General features: G+C 36.9%; 1 long non-coding RNA gene across 6 annotated transcripts in view; it reads left to right on the top strand.

Annotated features, from left to right (window-relative positions):
- The window catches only part of LOC108448351, a 60,429-nt gene that overhangs the window by 26,269 nt on the left and 18,229 nt on the right, over positions 1–15,931 (top strand). For all 6 annotated transcript variants that reach the window (XR_001864244.1, XR_001864243.1, XR_001864242.1 and 3 more), the window contains one exon: positions 5,572–5,913. This is a non-coding gene — a long non-coding RNA (uncharacterized LOC108448351). The remainder of the gene's footprint in view (positions 1–5,571; positions 5,914–15,931) is intronic.

Below are 15,931 nucleotides of genomic sequence, written 5' to 3'. Positions count from 1 at the left end.
TTTTAGTCTGTCTGACCAGTCCATCAATTACAGTCATTCATCTGCTGTGGAAAGTGAAGAGTGCACCACAAATTTGCTAACATTGCATCTGCCATTACATTTTTCTTTGATAGTAAGTGAGGCATAATAAACCTTGATCTTTTTTTGTATGCTGCTTTTTGTTTGAAAAGTATGATTCACTGGATAATACACGCTGTTCCTCTCCAGAATTACATTCTACAGTCAAAACAAATTTCTTCTTTGGATTCAACAAAAAACACTACTTATTGTTCTTAAAAAATAATAATATAATGGAGAAAACGCCATGTGAAAATTTTAGGCCCGCATTTTCAGTGCTGACACCTGCTGAGTGACTCATCAGAGAAAGAGGGCCTATTATCACCATAAGAACTCAAGAAAATTCTTTCTGAATTCCAGTAAATGTCTTCCTTTTCAACAGCTTGTTCAAGATACATGAATGTGATGAAATTCTGTGTTCTTTGTGAGTGAAAGTGTTTTCATTTTCATTCAGCAAATAATCTGTAACCCCCAATGACATTAGAAAGTTTATTTGTCTTTTGAGTGTTCTGTAGAAGTCATTTGGAATATGTCAAAACTTTTCAGCCTAAAAGCTACACTGGTGATCATTTACACACACACAGTTGATCATTTAGGGGCTGGAAAAGTATTCTTAGACCTTTCACTGCCAATGCAAAGGAATTTTTCTAACAGTAAAATTTCAGTAAATCTGCCTCACAGATAAAATGTACTACTGGGCTGCATGTTTCCTGTAACACACTCATGACTCACCTTCTCCTATTATGCTTCTCCCAAAAGAACAAAAAAGCAAGGAGAGCACCATTCAGTTCTTGTCTTACCTCAAAGATAAACTATGAACAGTATCACAGATTTCTTACTTTTCAGATGTTTATTTACATTGTATTTTGAAGCTTTCCCCTACAATTCAGGTAAGATTCTTCACTTCTTAAAGATAGAGAACACAAAAGAAAGAGGGGAGGGTCCAAACTAACACAGATAGAAATAAACCTACACGTGGGTGTAATCCAGTTCAAAGAACAGGTTTCAGCTTGTGTTTATTGCTGTGTCTCACCTGAAGTTAATGGATTCACAGACACTAATGAACCCACCCAGTATGTCATCTGTGCACAGGTGAAATATCATTAATGAAATAAAATCTCAACACAAAATAGCAGTAATGCCCGTTATTTATCTTTTGCCTGTATATATGCAAGTCAGTATGAAGATTACTTTGACCCCACTGCTCTTTCCAATGCTGAAATGCAAGTGAAAAAGATTTTAAAATAATATGAGATAGGTTTCTCTCACTCCAACACTGAGATTCCTTTAAAAAATAAGTGAATGGAAACATTGTTGTATGATAAAATATTAATTTTTGTTTATATATATTATTATACTCCCTGTGTTGTTTTCTTATCTTGACCAGTAGAAAATTAGAATCTATTATGTAGAAACATAACTTACTATAAGGACATAAAACAAGTAGGTACATGCCAATCTGAGTAATACAATATATAATTACTGTATAAAATAAAAATTATTAAACTTTCTATGTTTCAGGGAGGAAACACTTTTTCAACACTGTGCTGGTAATTTCTTGCCCTCCAAAAAATTCTCTCTTCTAATGTACACACTCTCTAGAGGGAGACTCTAACTGTATTTATAAGTACACGATGAAACACAATATTCTTAACTGATTTGAGTCAGGAAAAATATTTGGAACAGCTTAGCTCACACAGTAGGTATATTGTGAAGCAACTTGCAGTTATTAAAACCCTGAAACATAATGATAATTTAAACAGTAACAGAAGATCATACATGAGCTTTGTTTGCTCAGTTAATACTACAATTCTTTCATGGATTCACAGTAAGATACTTTAGTTTTCCTTTTATATATCAAAAACTGGTGAACTGTTTACCCCTTAATGTAACTTTGTATGGTCAGAGCAACAGCAAGAACAAAAAAGAAAATCATCTTTATAAGCTAAAGGTCCCATCTGCCTTATATTTCCAAATTACTATGAATATTGTTATGTAGCTTTCATTTTATGGCAGCACCAAAGAAATCAAACTCTGAATAAGTATTCCCTTCCACAATGACAAGTACAAACAACACAGAAGCAATCCTTGCTCCAAAGCCATTACATCTAATCAAATTATTAAAAATAGTAATACTGATCATTATGGTCTGTTTGTAAGGCTGCATATAAATTCATCAGCAGATGCCACGTCAAGCAGTATGCAGTCATAAATTCTTACCTAATCTGCTCAAGGACACGAGACCAACACTTTTGATCCACAGCTAAGGGACTGTGACTGCAATGAACAGTACTTGAGAAAAATTAAATCACAGAATGCTTTGGCTTGGGCCTGACTCCTACGGAGTAAATACAAAATATAAATATCCTTTTGCAGGAACGTGCAGCTAAGACAGTCTTTAATTTTAAGGTGCACAAACCTGAACTACCTTAGACTGCTACCAAGTTGCTAGAAAGGGCTGGATCTGTTTAGAATATTAATTGGAACTTGTGCATTTTCTGAATTCCATCAGGTCTGAAGAGTTTTACTTTAATAATACCATTATCATTGAAGAATTTCATTGAAGAAAAAAAAAAGAAACAAATGGATATTTATATCCATTTATATCCTTAAAATAAGTCTTGCTAGCTGAGTTTCAAAATTATGTGCACTTTTTTTTCAAGTCACCTTAACTGCACAGCCAAGCAGTATGTGAACTAGGCAGATTCCACTATAATTATATAGAATTGCACATTCCATCTTGCTTGTGCAGTTCCATGGCTTTGACTCGGTTTCAAAATGGGGCTTTTTTGTGGAGAGACTTATACTAATTCCTCACCACCAATAAACAATATTTCCTTAAACAACATGTTTCCTTTATTTTCTAGGCTTTTCACATATAAAGGGTCAGCCATTAGCCACTCTCACTTCAGTAACTGCAAGGTACCTCTCATGGGTTAATACAGCCTATCGTCTAAGCTAGCACAAATATTCTATAAAACATCCAGCATCCATTTTTGAGAAGGCTAAAAAATACTAATGGTTTGCTGTAAATTTAAAAGTTGAGAATCTTTTTTAAGCTTAGGGGGAAATATGAAAGTGAGGAAAATTTACAGATGTATTGACATCTGTACTTACGTTCTTACCAAGAACAGGTCAAATAATCATTTCTTGGAATTAGACTGTGGTGAGTTCAGATAAAGAAACCAGACCATGTCGTTCAAAACGTTAAGCAGGAAAAATTATTTCCAGAATCTGTCTCTCGTGGAAGAAAGCACTGGTGTTTCAAAGCCAGGATTATTTTAGCTGAGTTACTCGTACCACAGTGTGTACTGGCCTATTTCTAACAGCTCTGGGAAGCTGGGTGAGTAGGCCTATAAAACTACACTCCGTGGATTTCATATGTGTCTAAATGTAAACAACAGAACTTACAACTAATTGCCTTTTAGATAAAGCTGACTTAAGCAATTGAGATAACAGAATCCTACAATACTCTGGATGAAACATACTAAAAATGTGAATTAATAAGTTAGCTGATATTGAGCTCCAGATGTTTCTTACTCTGGCAATGTTCCTTAAGTGATGATAAGCAGATTTACATACTTAACTAATATGCTTATTTACAGAAAATTTCCAGATCCAGACTAGCATCCAGATTTCTTATTTGGCTTCAGATCAAAAGACATACCATCAAGAAGGACGGCATCCAAGAAAACCTTTTCAACATCTGCTAAGAACTAAACAACAGATATTTGATTTTCTGCAAATTTAATTTCGGGCAAAATTTTACTTCATCCAATAATTTTTATATCCTCAAGACAGCCTGACCTAGTCATTTTACATATTCAAATCTCAGAATACAGCTCATACACTGGGAAAGACAGCAGTTGCTAAAGAGAAACTCTATTAGTTTGTAGTTCACATTTAAGATTGCTATGAGCAATTTCACTTAGAGTGAGACAAAAGCTTTTTTTGGAAGCAAAGCTCTTCCCTCACCAATAATATCAGTGATTTAAAGGAGCAGGTTCAAAAACATTTTATATGTTACTTGTAAGTTAATAAAATTTAAGTTCAAGCTCAAAAATTTGGGCTCTACTGTTTCAAAACACTGAGGAATAGAAAATAATGGTAATATTACTGAGTCATCGGTTGTATTCTTTGAAATTCTTATGAGAAGTGCTTATTGTCACATTAAGGCAAGATAAGACCAAATCTAAGCAAAAACTTAAAAGAAAATACTTGGAAGAATGGATACTATTCCAAATTTCTTCCCAGGTTTCAGAAAGTAAAACACAAATATACCGGGAGGGAACGTGTATATTCCAGGGCAGAGTAAAGAGAAACAGCCAGGAAATACAAAATATGGACTTCATTTTCGAAATTAATTATTTTAGAAGAAAAATGAAATGAAAAAAAAAATGTTTCCAAATAAGTTGAGCACTCACATAAACTTCCACTGAAAGCCAAGATAACGATTATATAACCACAAAAGAGGTAAATGTTAAACAATGTGTTATACCAGTAGATATTCAGACTGCTTGAGGAATGACACCACGGATTAGGAGAGATGAGAGCAAAAACTACCCAGTTTTTCTTGTGGTTCCTTGGTGTACATGAGAGAACAGGAAATAAACCTACCAGGAACTTGGCACAGAAGGAAGCCTTCTGGATATGGATAACCACAGTACATGATTGGTCTCTTAGTACCTCACACCCACAGCTCTCAACCTGCTTTGCAAAGCATGTAAGTGCAGGAAAACTGCTAATCTGAATCACCCTGCAGGGCCATGGCAGATTCAGAAACATAAGAAACAAGAACACCCGACCTGCTGCACACCCTGATCTTTTTACTATAAAAAGAGAATATACTTCTACACTTCATTTGTTGTGGGGAAAAAAGACAAAAAATTTTGGCAGGACTATTCCCTAAATTACACTCATGAAAAGAAAATAAAGGGAAAACAACATTAATTATTTCATTAAGCAAGTGTGATTTTATTTTTTGTTTTTAACTGGCATTAAGACTTTGGAATATCTGGAATTAACAGTACTGCTATCAAATGGAGTCAGACTTTACCATTGATATTTGTTTTGCCATTCAGTCCTTTCATTCCATCCACTTCCACCCTGAAGACCATGTCTTTTCCCTTCTTAACATCCATACACAGGACGTCTACTTTTGATTTAGCCTATATGCTCATCTCCTTGCCTTATTACTTTAATTCCTCTTTGCTCAACTGCAGAATTAATGCTAGATTAATCTGCACACAGGGCATCCATCCCAGTGTGCCTGAGTGCAACAGCAAACAGAAACCAGTAGGGAAGTTTGCAAATGGTTCAATTATTACATGAATTTCAAAAAGCAGCTTCTGATAAGATTAGTTTCTCGAATGTGTTCCATGTGGTTTCACTGAGAAGGCATTGGCACATAGTCTCAATCTGACCATGGAGTGATTTGGGAAAGCCTGTGCAGTGCTAGGCAGCAGAAGCAGAATGACAAAAATCTGTGCTTGTTCTCTTCTTTGTTTTCTCCAGGATCTGTGTCCATGATCCCTGTGAAGTTTCACAAATCTGTGGGCTAACTGGCTCACGAGAACACCCTGCTCCAGTTCCTGCCCCATCCCTTGGCCTCTTCCATCCACAGTATGGCACCGGCCTCCAATCCTGTGGGCAAATTCTGCCTGGGTTTGCTATTTCCTGGGAGAACAGGCCTGCTTTAGTCTGCCTCTTGTACTAAGCTCCTTGGAATCATCCAGGCAATAATACAATTTTGAATCTCAAGCCCCAAGGAACAGTGAAGATATCACACCATTGGAGAAATGTCCTTTTGAGTGAAACTAGCCAGCTCTGGTTTTCTTACTGCTCAAACTCCCCAAGGTAGGTAAAGATGCCTCTTGCCAAAAGTTTTCTTATTTGAGTGCACCCCAAGACATGACACTGCTCTTTCCATTTTGCCGAGTCAGTCAGAATTCAAAGATGTGTAAAACCATGTATAATGAACCTGATCAAATGTGTTCTGGTACCAGAGTCATTTATCTTCTTGTATCCAGGCCTCAGTCATGAAGGAAAACAGAGCTCTGTTCCTTGCAAACCATAAAATATTTCCCTCTAATTATCCTGACACCATTAGACACACTCAGACTCCCATAAATTAATGTAAATAATGTGAATATAATTTATCATAAAACCTACAAAGCACAGTAAAACCTTCTTCTCCCCCTTCTCAGGCATTTCAGTCAGTTCAGTATAACATTAGCCTAATATTTAATGATCCAGCACTGTGCTAGTCTGCTCTATGACAGATATCTGTGTATAAACTATAGAACATAAAATAGATTCAAGGGAAGGACCAAGAACTGGTATACAACATTTCTGAAACTATTTAAGTGATAGAGGAGCTGTATTCCCACTTTCACAAGTGAATTAAGACACACAGGAGATTTTGAAAATTGTAATAAACTGACAATAATTAGGCATTTGTGTGAATTATACTTTTTATCTCCATTTAATTATTCACTTTTACTCACTTCTGTGATTAATTAGATTTTGTTTTGAAACATTATTCCTAACAGCTTACAATAAAAGATATACTAACTACTCACAGCTTAAGGAGGTTTATATAAGTCCCTTGATGGGGCTCAGAAGAAATACAGCCTGTAACACCTGCCTGAGGAGTCACAGCAGGAAAAGGTGCTTACAGTGGTGGTCTTCTACCCTAGAGGAAGGACAGCTGTGAATCAGGAATGGGAAACCCATAAAAACCCAGCAATTAAAAAGAAATACTTCTTTTTTCAGGTTTCAGTAAAGGAGGACTGTAGGTGCTGTATTTCTAGAGAAGCTATGCAGAAGCTAGAAACAAGAGAAAAAATTATAGCCAATAGGAGGAGTTTTGTTAGCTAACTGCTGTGGGAAATAAGCACTATGAAGGCACTTGGGCCATCTGATCAAAGAAGCAAATATTCTAAAGAGGGATTTGTGTCATAAGCTGCAGAGAAATTGAAATGAGAAAGCATTATCATGTTGTCCTGAAAAAATAATGGAAAGGTTACAATAGCAAAAGCTGGGCAGGAGGAATGGGCATGGTGGGATGTTCTTCCTGGGTAACAGATGGAGATTTCCTACAAGGTCACGAACAGCTCTGTCTAACAGATACAAACCCAGCAGCACCCTGAGGGGACTGTGCTGAACTTAAGAGAGGCTGACCAGAGATACAGGTGTGCTCTGTCTGCTTCCTTCGTTGATTAACTTCAGGACTTCACAAAGCTGTTACACGGAAGAACTCCGACTATAGCATGGTACCCCACATGTCTCTCCCTTATCTCTCTGTAGAGTGAACAAGCCTCCCCTTCCTCCCCTGCCTTGAACACAATTCCCTTGTTCTTTCCATTATTTTTATTACTGTAGGTGCTTTATTGCTGACAAACACTGAAAATTTGAAGTGTTAAAATGGAAATGAAGATAAGAATTTAACAAACCAAAATTATTTCAGTATCAATCTGATAGTTCTACCAGCCTAACATCCTAATACAAAAGTGTTCCTCTAGTATTAGGAAAGTCATCAAGCCACGATAAGGGAGACAAAATCACTTCCAGTCTCACCTGGGGACTTGCAGCTAACAGCACAATTACACATGCTACTGCATCAAATATACTAAAGCAAACATTAGGAGGGTTTTTATTTATACGCATTCTGTCTATGCAGCAGTGTCAGAGTTGACAGCTCAAAAGACTGCTTTTTCCCAAACTCCTACTTTTAATAATCTGCAAACATGATTGAAGGAAGCAGTAAGAAATCTAATAAAAATGAATGCAGAAAGGATTAAGGAGACAGCTTCATGACAATTTACAGTTCTACATAGCAGTCTCTTGCTACGAGATGTGATAAGACAAATCTTGTTTACAGTGTGTTAATCCCATGTCCCAATAATGCTGGTATGCAATGGATTCAACTCTTCTGTAGAATGGAGATGCTTCTGCATTAAGTGAACAGCTGCAGGTAGCAGCAGCCCGAGTGAGAGAGCAAAGGCCAAGGGTTAGTCCGGATTACATTTTCCAATGAGTCATTCACATCTCTCTCCCTCAGAAAATGTTTGATGTAAGTTGTTTTGTTGTAAATTATAAGTAAAGATTTATTTGAGCTTTTCTGGGTCAATGATTGACTTTTATTGTTCTCTAAGGAGGGAAATTTGAAAGCTGGCTTTTAGGTTTTTAATGTAATAGAGATTTATGCATTTTCTGTGACTGAAGAGGACTCTGACATTGTGAAATACCTTTAGCTATGAACAGTGTGTCTATATAATACCAGGTACCCTCCTAAATCAATTCCCCTTATGAATGTAAAATTTAGTAATTCTCTTTGCAGAGCCAGTAAAAGTTCATGGACTATTACCTTTTTATCTCTGTACAAGTGTTAGGTCCTATCACTGCTTACTCATGTCCAATCACTTCAAAATATTAGCTAATTAGACATTGTCTAAGCTATTGGCCTCAAAGGTAATGGTTTGACCCAGATAGGACATACGTCTGCATCTCAGAAGCCAGATTATATTCCTAGATCTGATATTCAATTTTCTGGACACTTTAGGAAGCTCACTTCATCTTCTGTGACTGTTTAATCTTTGACCTTTATTAGTGTCTGTGTCAACCGTAAAACACTCTCTCTTTCCATATGGATACCTCTCCTATTTTGTTTTGCGCATCAATATTCCACTAGAAGACAAACCAAAAAAAATTATGAAAATAATTTCAAAAGTTTCAAGAACCTCATGCAGACACTGGTATCTTCAGTTGCTGCTTATTGGTAATAATCACTATTCTTCTGTTTTGGTGTTTTATTCATACATTTGAGAATTAGAAAATACATTTTTCTCTAGGCTGCCCTTTACATCAGTAAGGGAAAGCTAGTTGTCCTTTAGTCAACTTTTATTTTGTTTCTGCCCAGCTTGTTCTTGGAAACAATAATCTAAGTTTCTCGTCTTTCTGCCATTGGAATGCCTGCATTCTGGATCAAGTGCTAACCAATCCGAAAGCCGTGAAGATGTATTGTGTTTAATCACATCTGTCATTACAGGAGATGGTCACCTTAGCAGAAAGATCACTATAATGGGTTGCTAATGGGCTATTAAGGGGCTTTCAAGTATCAAGATGATCATCATAAGTAAGAACTGAGAGTCATTCTTTATTTCTGTGTAAGATTAATTTTTCCCCAGTAATTCCATGGATTAATAATGCAAGGTTTGTGCACCTCAGGAACTGCTTCACAGTTTCTTACCATATGCTATGCAAATTCAATAATTAACTCTTGACTTCACAATTTAAAAATAAGGTGCTAGTAACTCTATTTAGGGAGGGGAAAATACCAAGCTGAGCAAGCATTCTGAAAGGAAAAATTAGATTATATACTTTAAAAGGGTCATGATTTTATCAGAGTTTCAGAACTACACTAACACACACTCAGTTATAGTCCACAAACATTTTTAAATGGCAAAATGCAGAAAATATATGTCACCTCAGATCCTTCTCTATCATTTCTTTGTTCTCCGATTAATTTCTGGATACTAACACCTCTCAAAGCTTTGCAGACTGTATCAAAATGTTCTATATTGTGTCTAAACTGGTGCTCTCAGATTTGATATCCTTTCAAATGAAAGCAGAAAACATGGAAAGTGGCATTATACGTTCAGATGTGAAATACTGAATTAATTTTGGCTTATAGAACAAATGGAAAGGAAAAAGCAGGTTCTTTCCAGTCCTAGCTGGTTATACAACTTATAACAAACTGTCAAACAATTTGACTTTTATGTCAGATTTTTCCTAGGTATAGTTCTCAGTTTCTTGTGAGTTGAACAGGTACCTGTCACTAACAGACAACAGAATAAAGAGGTTTACCTGCACCTTTGAGCTTTATAGCTTATGGTTCCAAAGCTGTGTGTACACTCACACAAGTAACACATATACAAAGCTTTTTTCCCTTTTTTTGCCAGTGATAGAGTTATTTTCAAGCTTTTCTTTACAATTAAATATTTCTGCCTTCTTTTGGTTCTGCCCCTGACCAACATGGTCAGCGAGCTCTACATTTAAAATGCCTTTTGAAGTTCCTCTGGTGATTCTGCCTGTATTTTCTGACAATCCTGAGTTATCCCATGTTGCAGCTCTTCCTCTCTTTTACTGCTCCAGCACTATCTTGGAGAATAAGTGTCAGCAGGTGTAAACAGGAAAAAGAAGACAAGTGGCACCATTATAGCATTGCTTTCACTTGAGAGGGGCTACTTTTAGAAAAGAAAGCACTTGCAGCAACTCTTATTTGATTGGCATCATTGTCTAGTGAAGCTGGCACACCATCTTGTGAGCAGGCACAATGCCATCAGAACAGATGGGCATGTGCATGGGAAGCCAAAAGATAATGTACGAGTACCAAATGTGTGTATTGGAGGGCAAGTTTCCCAGTCAAGGAACTGCAGAATGGCAGTTTATAAGCTTCTGCACCTATGTTTAAGGGAGATAACACACACATTGCATCTTTACAATACGTTCATGGGTAAAACACTCTGCAACAATAGACTGGGACCCAAGAGTCTGGAATTCACTGACTGCTGAAGTATTAGCAAATTTGCAACCTCCTGTAAGTAAAAGAGCCACGTAAAACCCCAATGTGGTGTCTTTACAGTTGCAAACTAGGATACTATTTCTGCCTTTGACATTGACCAGGAGGAGATAACTGAAGACCAGGAAGCAGGGACTGTATGGAAGCATCCTCTCCAAAGTATTCCTCCCAGGCAAAGCTTTCTGAGATGAAGTTTTCATGTGGACCATCACATTTAATAACAGGTGGACTTAATGACATGAATTTGTGTTACATCTTTGTGCATCCGTTTATAATTTTAGTTTCCACAACACCTTAATGAATACTACAAGTGGATCATTCATAAAATGAGCGAGCACTTCCTTTACTTTGTTAAACTTGCCCCTTGGCCAGAGTTATAGGGTAGCAGCATATGTTGCCAGAAATAACTGCTTCTTATTCCACTCTTCTACACTGCTTGTGAATATATGGACTTCTAGAGTAGCCCCCTCCTGGACTAAGTTATGTTTGTATTTCACAGCTGTCATTTCAGGCCTCCCAGGTTGCCCAAAATGGACACAGAAAATTCTTAAGGTCTAGTCAGAAATCTGGTTTGGTCATTACTTTTGTCCTGCCAACACCACTGTCACCATCACTAATCTGGTCAGAAGCAATATTATGTGGAATAAAGTAGAAAAAAACCAAATCAGAGACATGATAAATATTCATGAGTGATACCAGTCAATTCAGGTTTGGCAGTATTACACATCTCCTTTATATGGGCTTGAATGACAAGAAGAAACAGATCACATCAAACAATGCCACATTGCACTTCAGTATGAAACCACATTTTTTGGACCTCCATAGCACATGCGCTTCATCAAGGAATAAAGCACAGTAATAGAACATATAAATAATAATAGACTGAGATAGGAGTTATCCCAAGATGAGGTAATGTGTATTTCTCAGCATCCTTTCCTGTCAGCCCACTGCATACTAATGAAATTACATTAAAATATCCATTCATATTCTAAACTCATTTCTAAATATTCTCTTAACTGTAGCCTTTTTCCCCCCCTCTATTAGGAACCAAAGGGTAAACAAGGATGTGGCTATAATCTGTCTGTTTCCATACAAGCATGAGGATTTTTAATACTTCTAACAGTTACACCCCTAGACACACCTAAGATAGGACATAGCAATGCTCCCTTTGATTCCCAAGAACAGAAAACAAATCAAAGTCTACAGAAACAGAAAACAGCTCTAAGTCTAAATGCTTAGTATTTTATACCAGTACAACTTCAGCAAGCTCACACAGCACAGTTTTTTTTAAATACAGATAGCATGTAAGTGATACCTGATTACCTGTACAGAAAGGGCATCTCTTTATCAGTGCAGCACCATTGTAGGATATTGCAACACAACCGATCAAACAGAAAAACTAAACTTCAGGGTTTGAAAAGACTGTAGTGTTTTCTCCAGTAACACCATTGGATTTAAGGACTTGTACTATATATTATATATATATATATATATATATGTATGTATGTATGTATGTTATTACCTCTGTACTGCTGAATACATGCATATGAAAGCGCTTTGTTTTAATACCTCCGATTTCCTTCAAACCCTCTTTATTATACTTTTAGATATTTTAGAGACATTATTAGGTTTCACATCCTGAACTTTTTCACTGAGAACAAATCCAGCCTGCTCCATTTCCTTTCCTTTATACATGTTTCCATACAAGCATACTGAAGCACATTTTATACCCAGTCACAAAAACCTGAAAGAGAAAAATCTATGATCCTTTTTGGTCTATCTTGGAGCATTTGGCTATCTTCTTTAGTACTCTCAGTAGAATAAGTGATAATTAACAGTGATATCTTCCCAAATCGGAATGGTTTGATGGAAGCACTTTTGAAACACATCACAGTGCCTGATTTGCTGAAACTTGGCCAGCTCTTCTTACATCTGGAGCAGCAGCACTATATCTAACTTATACCAGTTGGTAGTTGAAATCTATTAAAGATTATTGTTAGCATTTAAAAATACAGTTGCCCCTAGCTGGTTTCTCTTACATTAAAATTGCCCAGCTGCTTTAGCTCTTTTGGCTTCAAATTGGAACAACCCACGGGAGAGGCCAGGTGTTGGTGTCAACAGCAGCGCGTGCAGCCACTGATATGTTCTTGTTCTGGGTTTTCACTGTAGAGAGACTTTCCCTCCGCCTGCAGAGTGCTCCAAACAGCCACGTGAGTCAGAGAAGTAAATTAAAATTGTGTTACATTTCACAAACTGACTTGGATGGTCTTTCACTGTCTTGCCTAAAGACACCAACAGCTTTCTTACCATTTTGTGTGCTAGGACGTTATTTCCCCCTAGTTCTACCAGACCAGCTTCAAGGGTTTCAGAAAAACAAGATGAACAACTATCACAGTAGTGATATTACATGATTTAGGTATACAAATGTTCACATAATGCCCTTAGCAACAAGCCAAATGTTGGTTGTATTGGTATATCTTGAAGCTCATAGGATCTAGTATATGCATTCAAAATATGCTTTCTGTGCTTTTCTCTTCTGCAATAAGTTCACTTTTCTGGAGCAGAGGTATATTAATTAAAAATATTTTTATCAATATTTTTGCCACAGAAAAATACATGCGTGAAATATAAAACCTGTTATTTTTAGCATCCTCATTTTGTTCCAAATTTATCGCAGAGCATTCTTGCATAATAATTCTAATGCTTTTATGGGGAACCTAACCCAATTTTAACACAATGTGAATTTGGATCAGGTAAAGTGCTGTTCACAGAGTGTATCTGCCAGAGTATAAATTGCTCAATACTAAAATGCCCACCCTCTAGAGAACAACTTCTGCAGGTACTTTATAAACAACTGCTGAGGTTACTCAACCTGTTAATTACCGCTGAAAATTCAGCCTGGTATCCAAATTATGTCTGTTACAAAGAATGTTTATGCCAGAATTGTCAGCAGCAAGCTGCCTTCTACATCCCACCCCCACTGCCACTCTGCAATGCCCTTGAAACTAAGCAGATACAGTGTCAGTGAAGAATAAAATGAGGAATTCATGGGAGCACTCATATACTGCAGGTACACACTCTGTAACGAGACACTCCTGCTCTGTAAGCAGTTCTTATACATCAGATGCTCACAACCTAAGTTACACACCTAAAAATAACTGCTTATGTCAGGAGGTTGTAAAGCAGGAGAAACAAGTACTACTTGCACATGCAAGTCCCTAAAACCAAACGGATAAATACCCCAGCTTTCGTAATCACAACAAGCACCATTTCAGAGCACAATTACAATTGATCTACTGATGAGATTGGGTTCAGAAAAGGCTACAAACAAAAATCCACACCTCAGGATAAAGTTAATGAGGCTGTCGAGGGAGCAGCAGGGCCAGATTTAGTGCCAAAAATGCACCAGTGACACTAGAGAGTTGAGGAAGGTGAAGAAAAAGAGTGCTAAGGAACAGTGCAGCTCAGTGACAGATAGATTTAAACCTCTTAAGTTCAATAACCACATGACAAAGATTGTTAAATCAATTCATAGGAATTATGCTGAATCCTGGCTAAGATGCACATCAAACAAATAGCACAGCATTTAGAGCTAGGAAATATAAGCAGTCAAGAAGGTAATCTATGTGTCACATGAAATATGAACAAGGAAGGGGCTCTTGGACTACTTGTAAGCAGTTCAGTGCCTTCTTGCTGAGCTATAGCAAATTTCTACCATCATGATAAAGACACCCTGGGCATCCCTTCCCTGGCACTTCAAATGCAGAACACAGGAACAATGGCAGAGGATGTCAAACTCAGAAAAGGCCCTTAATCAGGACACACTCAAAGCTCAACACAAAACTTCCAGTTCTCCTTCCCAGGGCTTTTGAATAAAATTTGTCAGCCATTGCACTGGGGGTAAGAAATATAGAAATGTGGTGGAATGTGCAGTAAATCATTACATTCCAATGGCTCATTTACATTACATATAGTTCAGAGTTAAAGTCCACTCTATATCCATTCCAGTGAAATCCTGGTACAGGAGATGACGGCAGCAGATGGTTGTTTAGAAACCTGGAGTCCCCTCTAAATGAACCAAACCAGGTTGGAAAGTCCATATTGGACCTCGTCTCTATAAGGCCAGACTGAACCCTTTTCCTTAGTCCCAGAATGCAGGTGCCCAAATCCCAAAAAAGATATTCATTCTGTGCCTCAGTTAAACAATTATGAAAGGACGAGGAATTTTTCATAATTGTGTCAGTCTTCAAATCTGTTTGTCTTCTTATTTTGACAAAACATTTCTAGTTCCCAAGTATGACAAAATCCAGTGTTTGTAGAGCAGTTGGTGTCTTTCAAATGGCTTAATAATGTAAGTTAAAGCCACTGTTGAAAAAATTCAATATTGATAAATGAAAATTAATGTACATTGGGGAGGCAATGGGAATTAGTCATTCATCTTAGCAAGTTCTGAGCTCCTATAATCCAGGAAGGACATCTAACCAATATTGTGAAGACCTGAAGCATGGCCTGCAGTGGGAATGGGAGCTCATAAAAAGAAAAGAAAGTTTTACTATATAAGGAAAAGAATTAAATAATGTGGATTAAAACACCTAGAGATTTTCTGCGTCTCATGAGGGATATTCAAGAAATGGGGTTCACAGAAGCAGAAAAGTATGATGGAAGAAAAAAAAACCCTCTTAGATAAGGATAAATTGCCTTTAAAACTTATTTTGTTTATTTTCTTGAAAAGAAGACGAATAGGAACAGGCATGACAAAAAGTGTATTAAGAAGTAATGAAAGCTATAAAGAAGGTCAACTGGGAGCTTTTCTTCTTCTCTTCCATAATACAACAAAATGAGTTAGTTATTAAATTGAAGTGGGGTAAATTAGGAACTGATAAAAGGAAAATAATTTTTCTCACACAACACATAATTAGATTTTGGGACTCCTTACCATGTCATTTTGCTAAAGCCATAAATTAAGTAAGATTCACAGAGGGAATAGATTTCACATAGATAAATTCTTGAGATACATTGTGGTTGAAACAAAGAATTTTACTTAATGCTGACAAAGAATTATTTGAAGTGATTTAAAACTCTGGGTTTTAGATATTAAGACAAACTTAATGAGCACTTCACAGATGACCTCTATTAGTCAGAATGCTGGACAGCAAAACTAGAGCTCTCCTTCAGTACAGTAATTCCCATGTACTTGTGTTTCAAACATTACTGTTCAAGGCTATAAAGATGAAAGTATGAGTTTACACTGCCCAGGGAATAAAGAAAAGTTTGGGGTCAGGGAGTTGAAGG

Source organism: Corvus brachyrhynchos, unplaced genomic scaffold (assembly GCF_000691975.1).
Source record: "Corvus brachyrhynchos isolate BGI_N302 unplaced genomic scaffold, ASM69197v1 scaffold26, whole genome shotgun sequence".
Classification (NCBI taxonomy): Eukaryota; Metazoa; Chordata; class Aves; order Passeriformes; family Corvidae; genus Corvus; species Corvus brachyrhynchos.
This window is presented reverse-complemented; position numbering and strand designations above follow the sequence as displayed.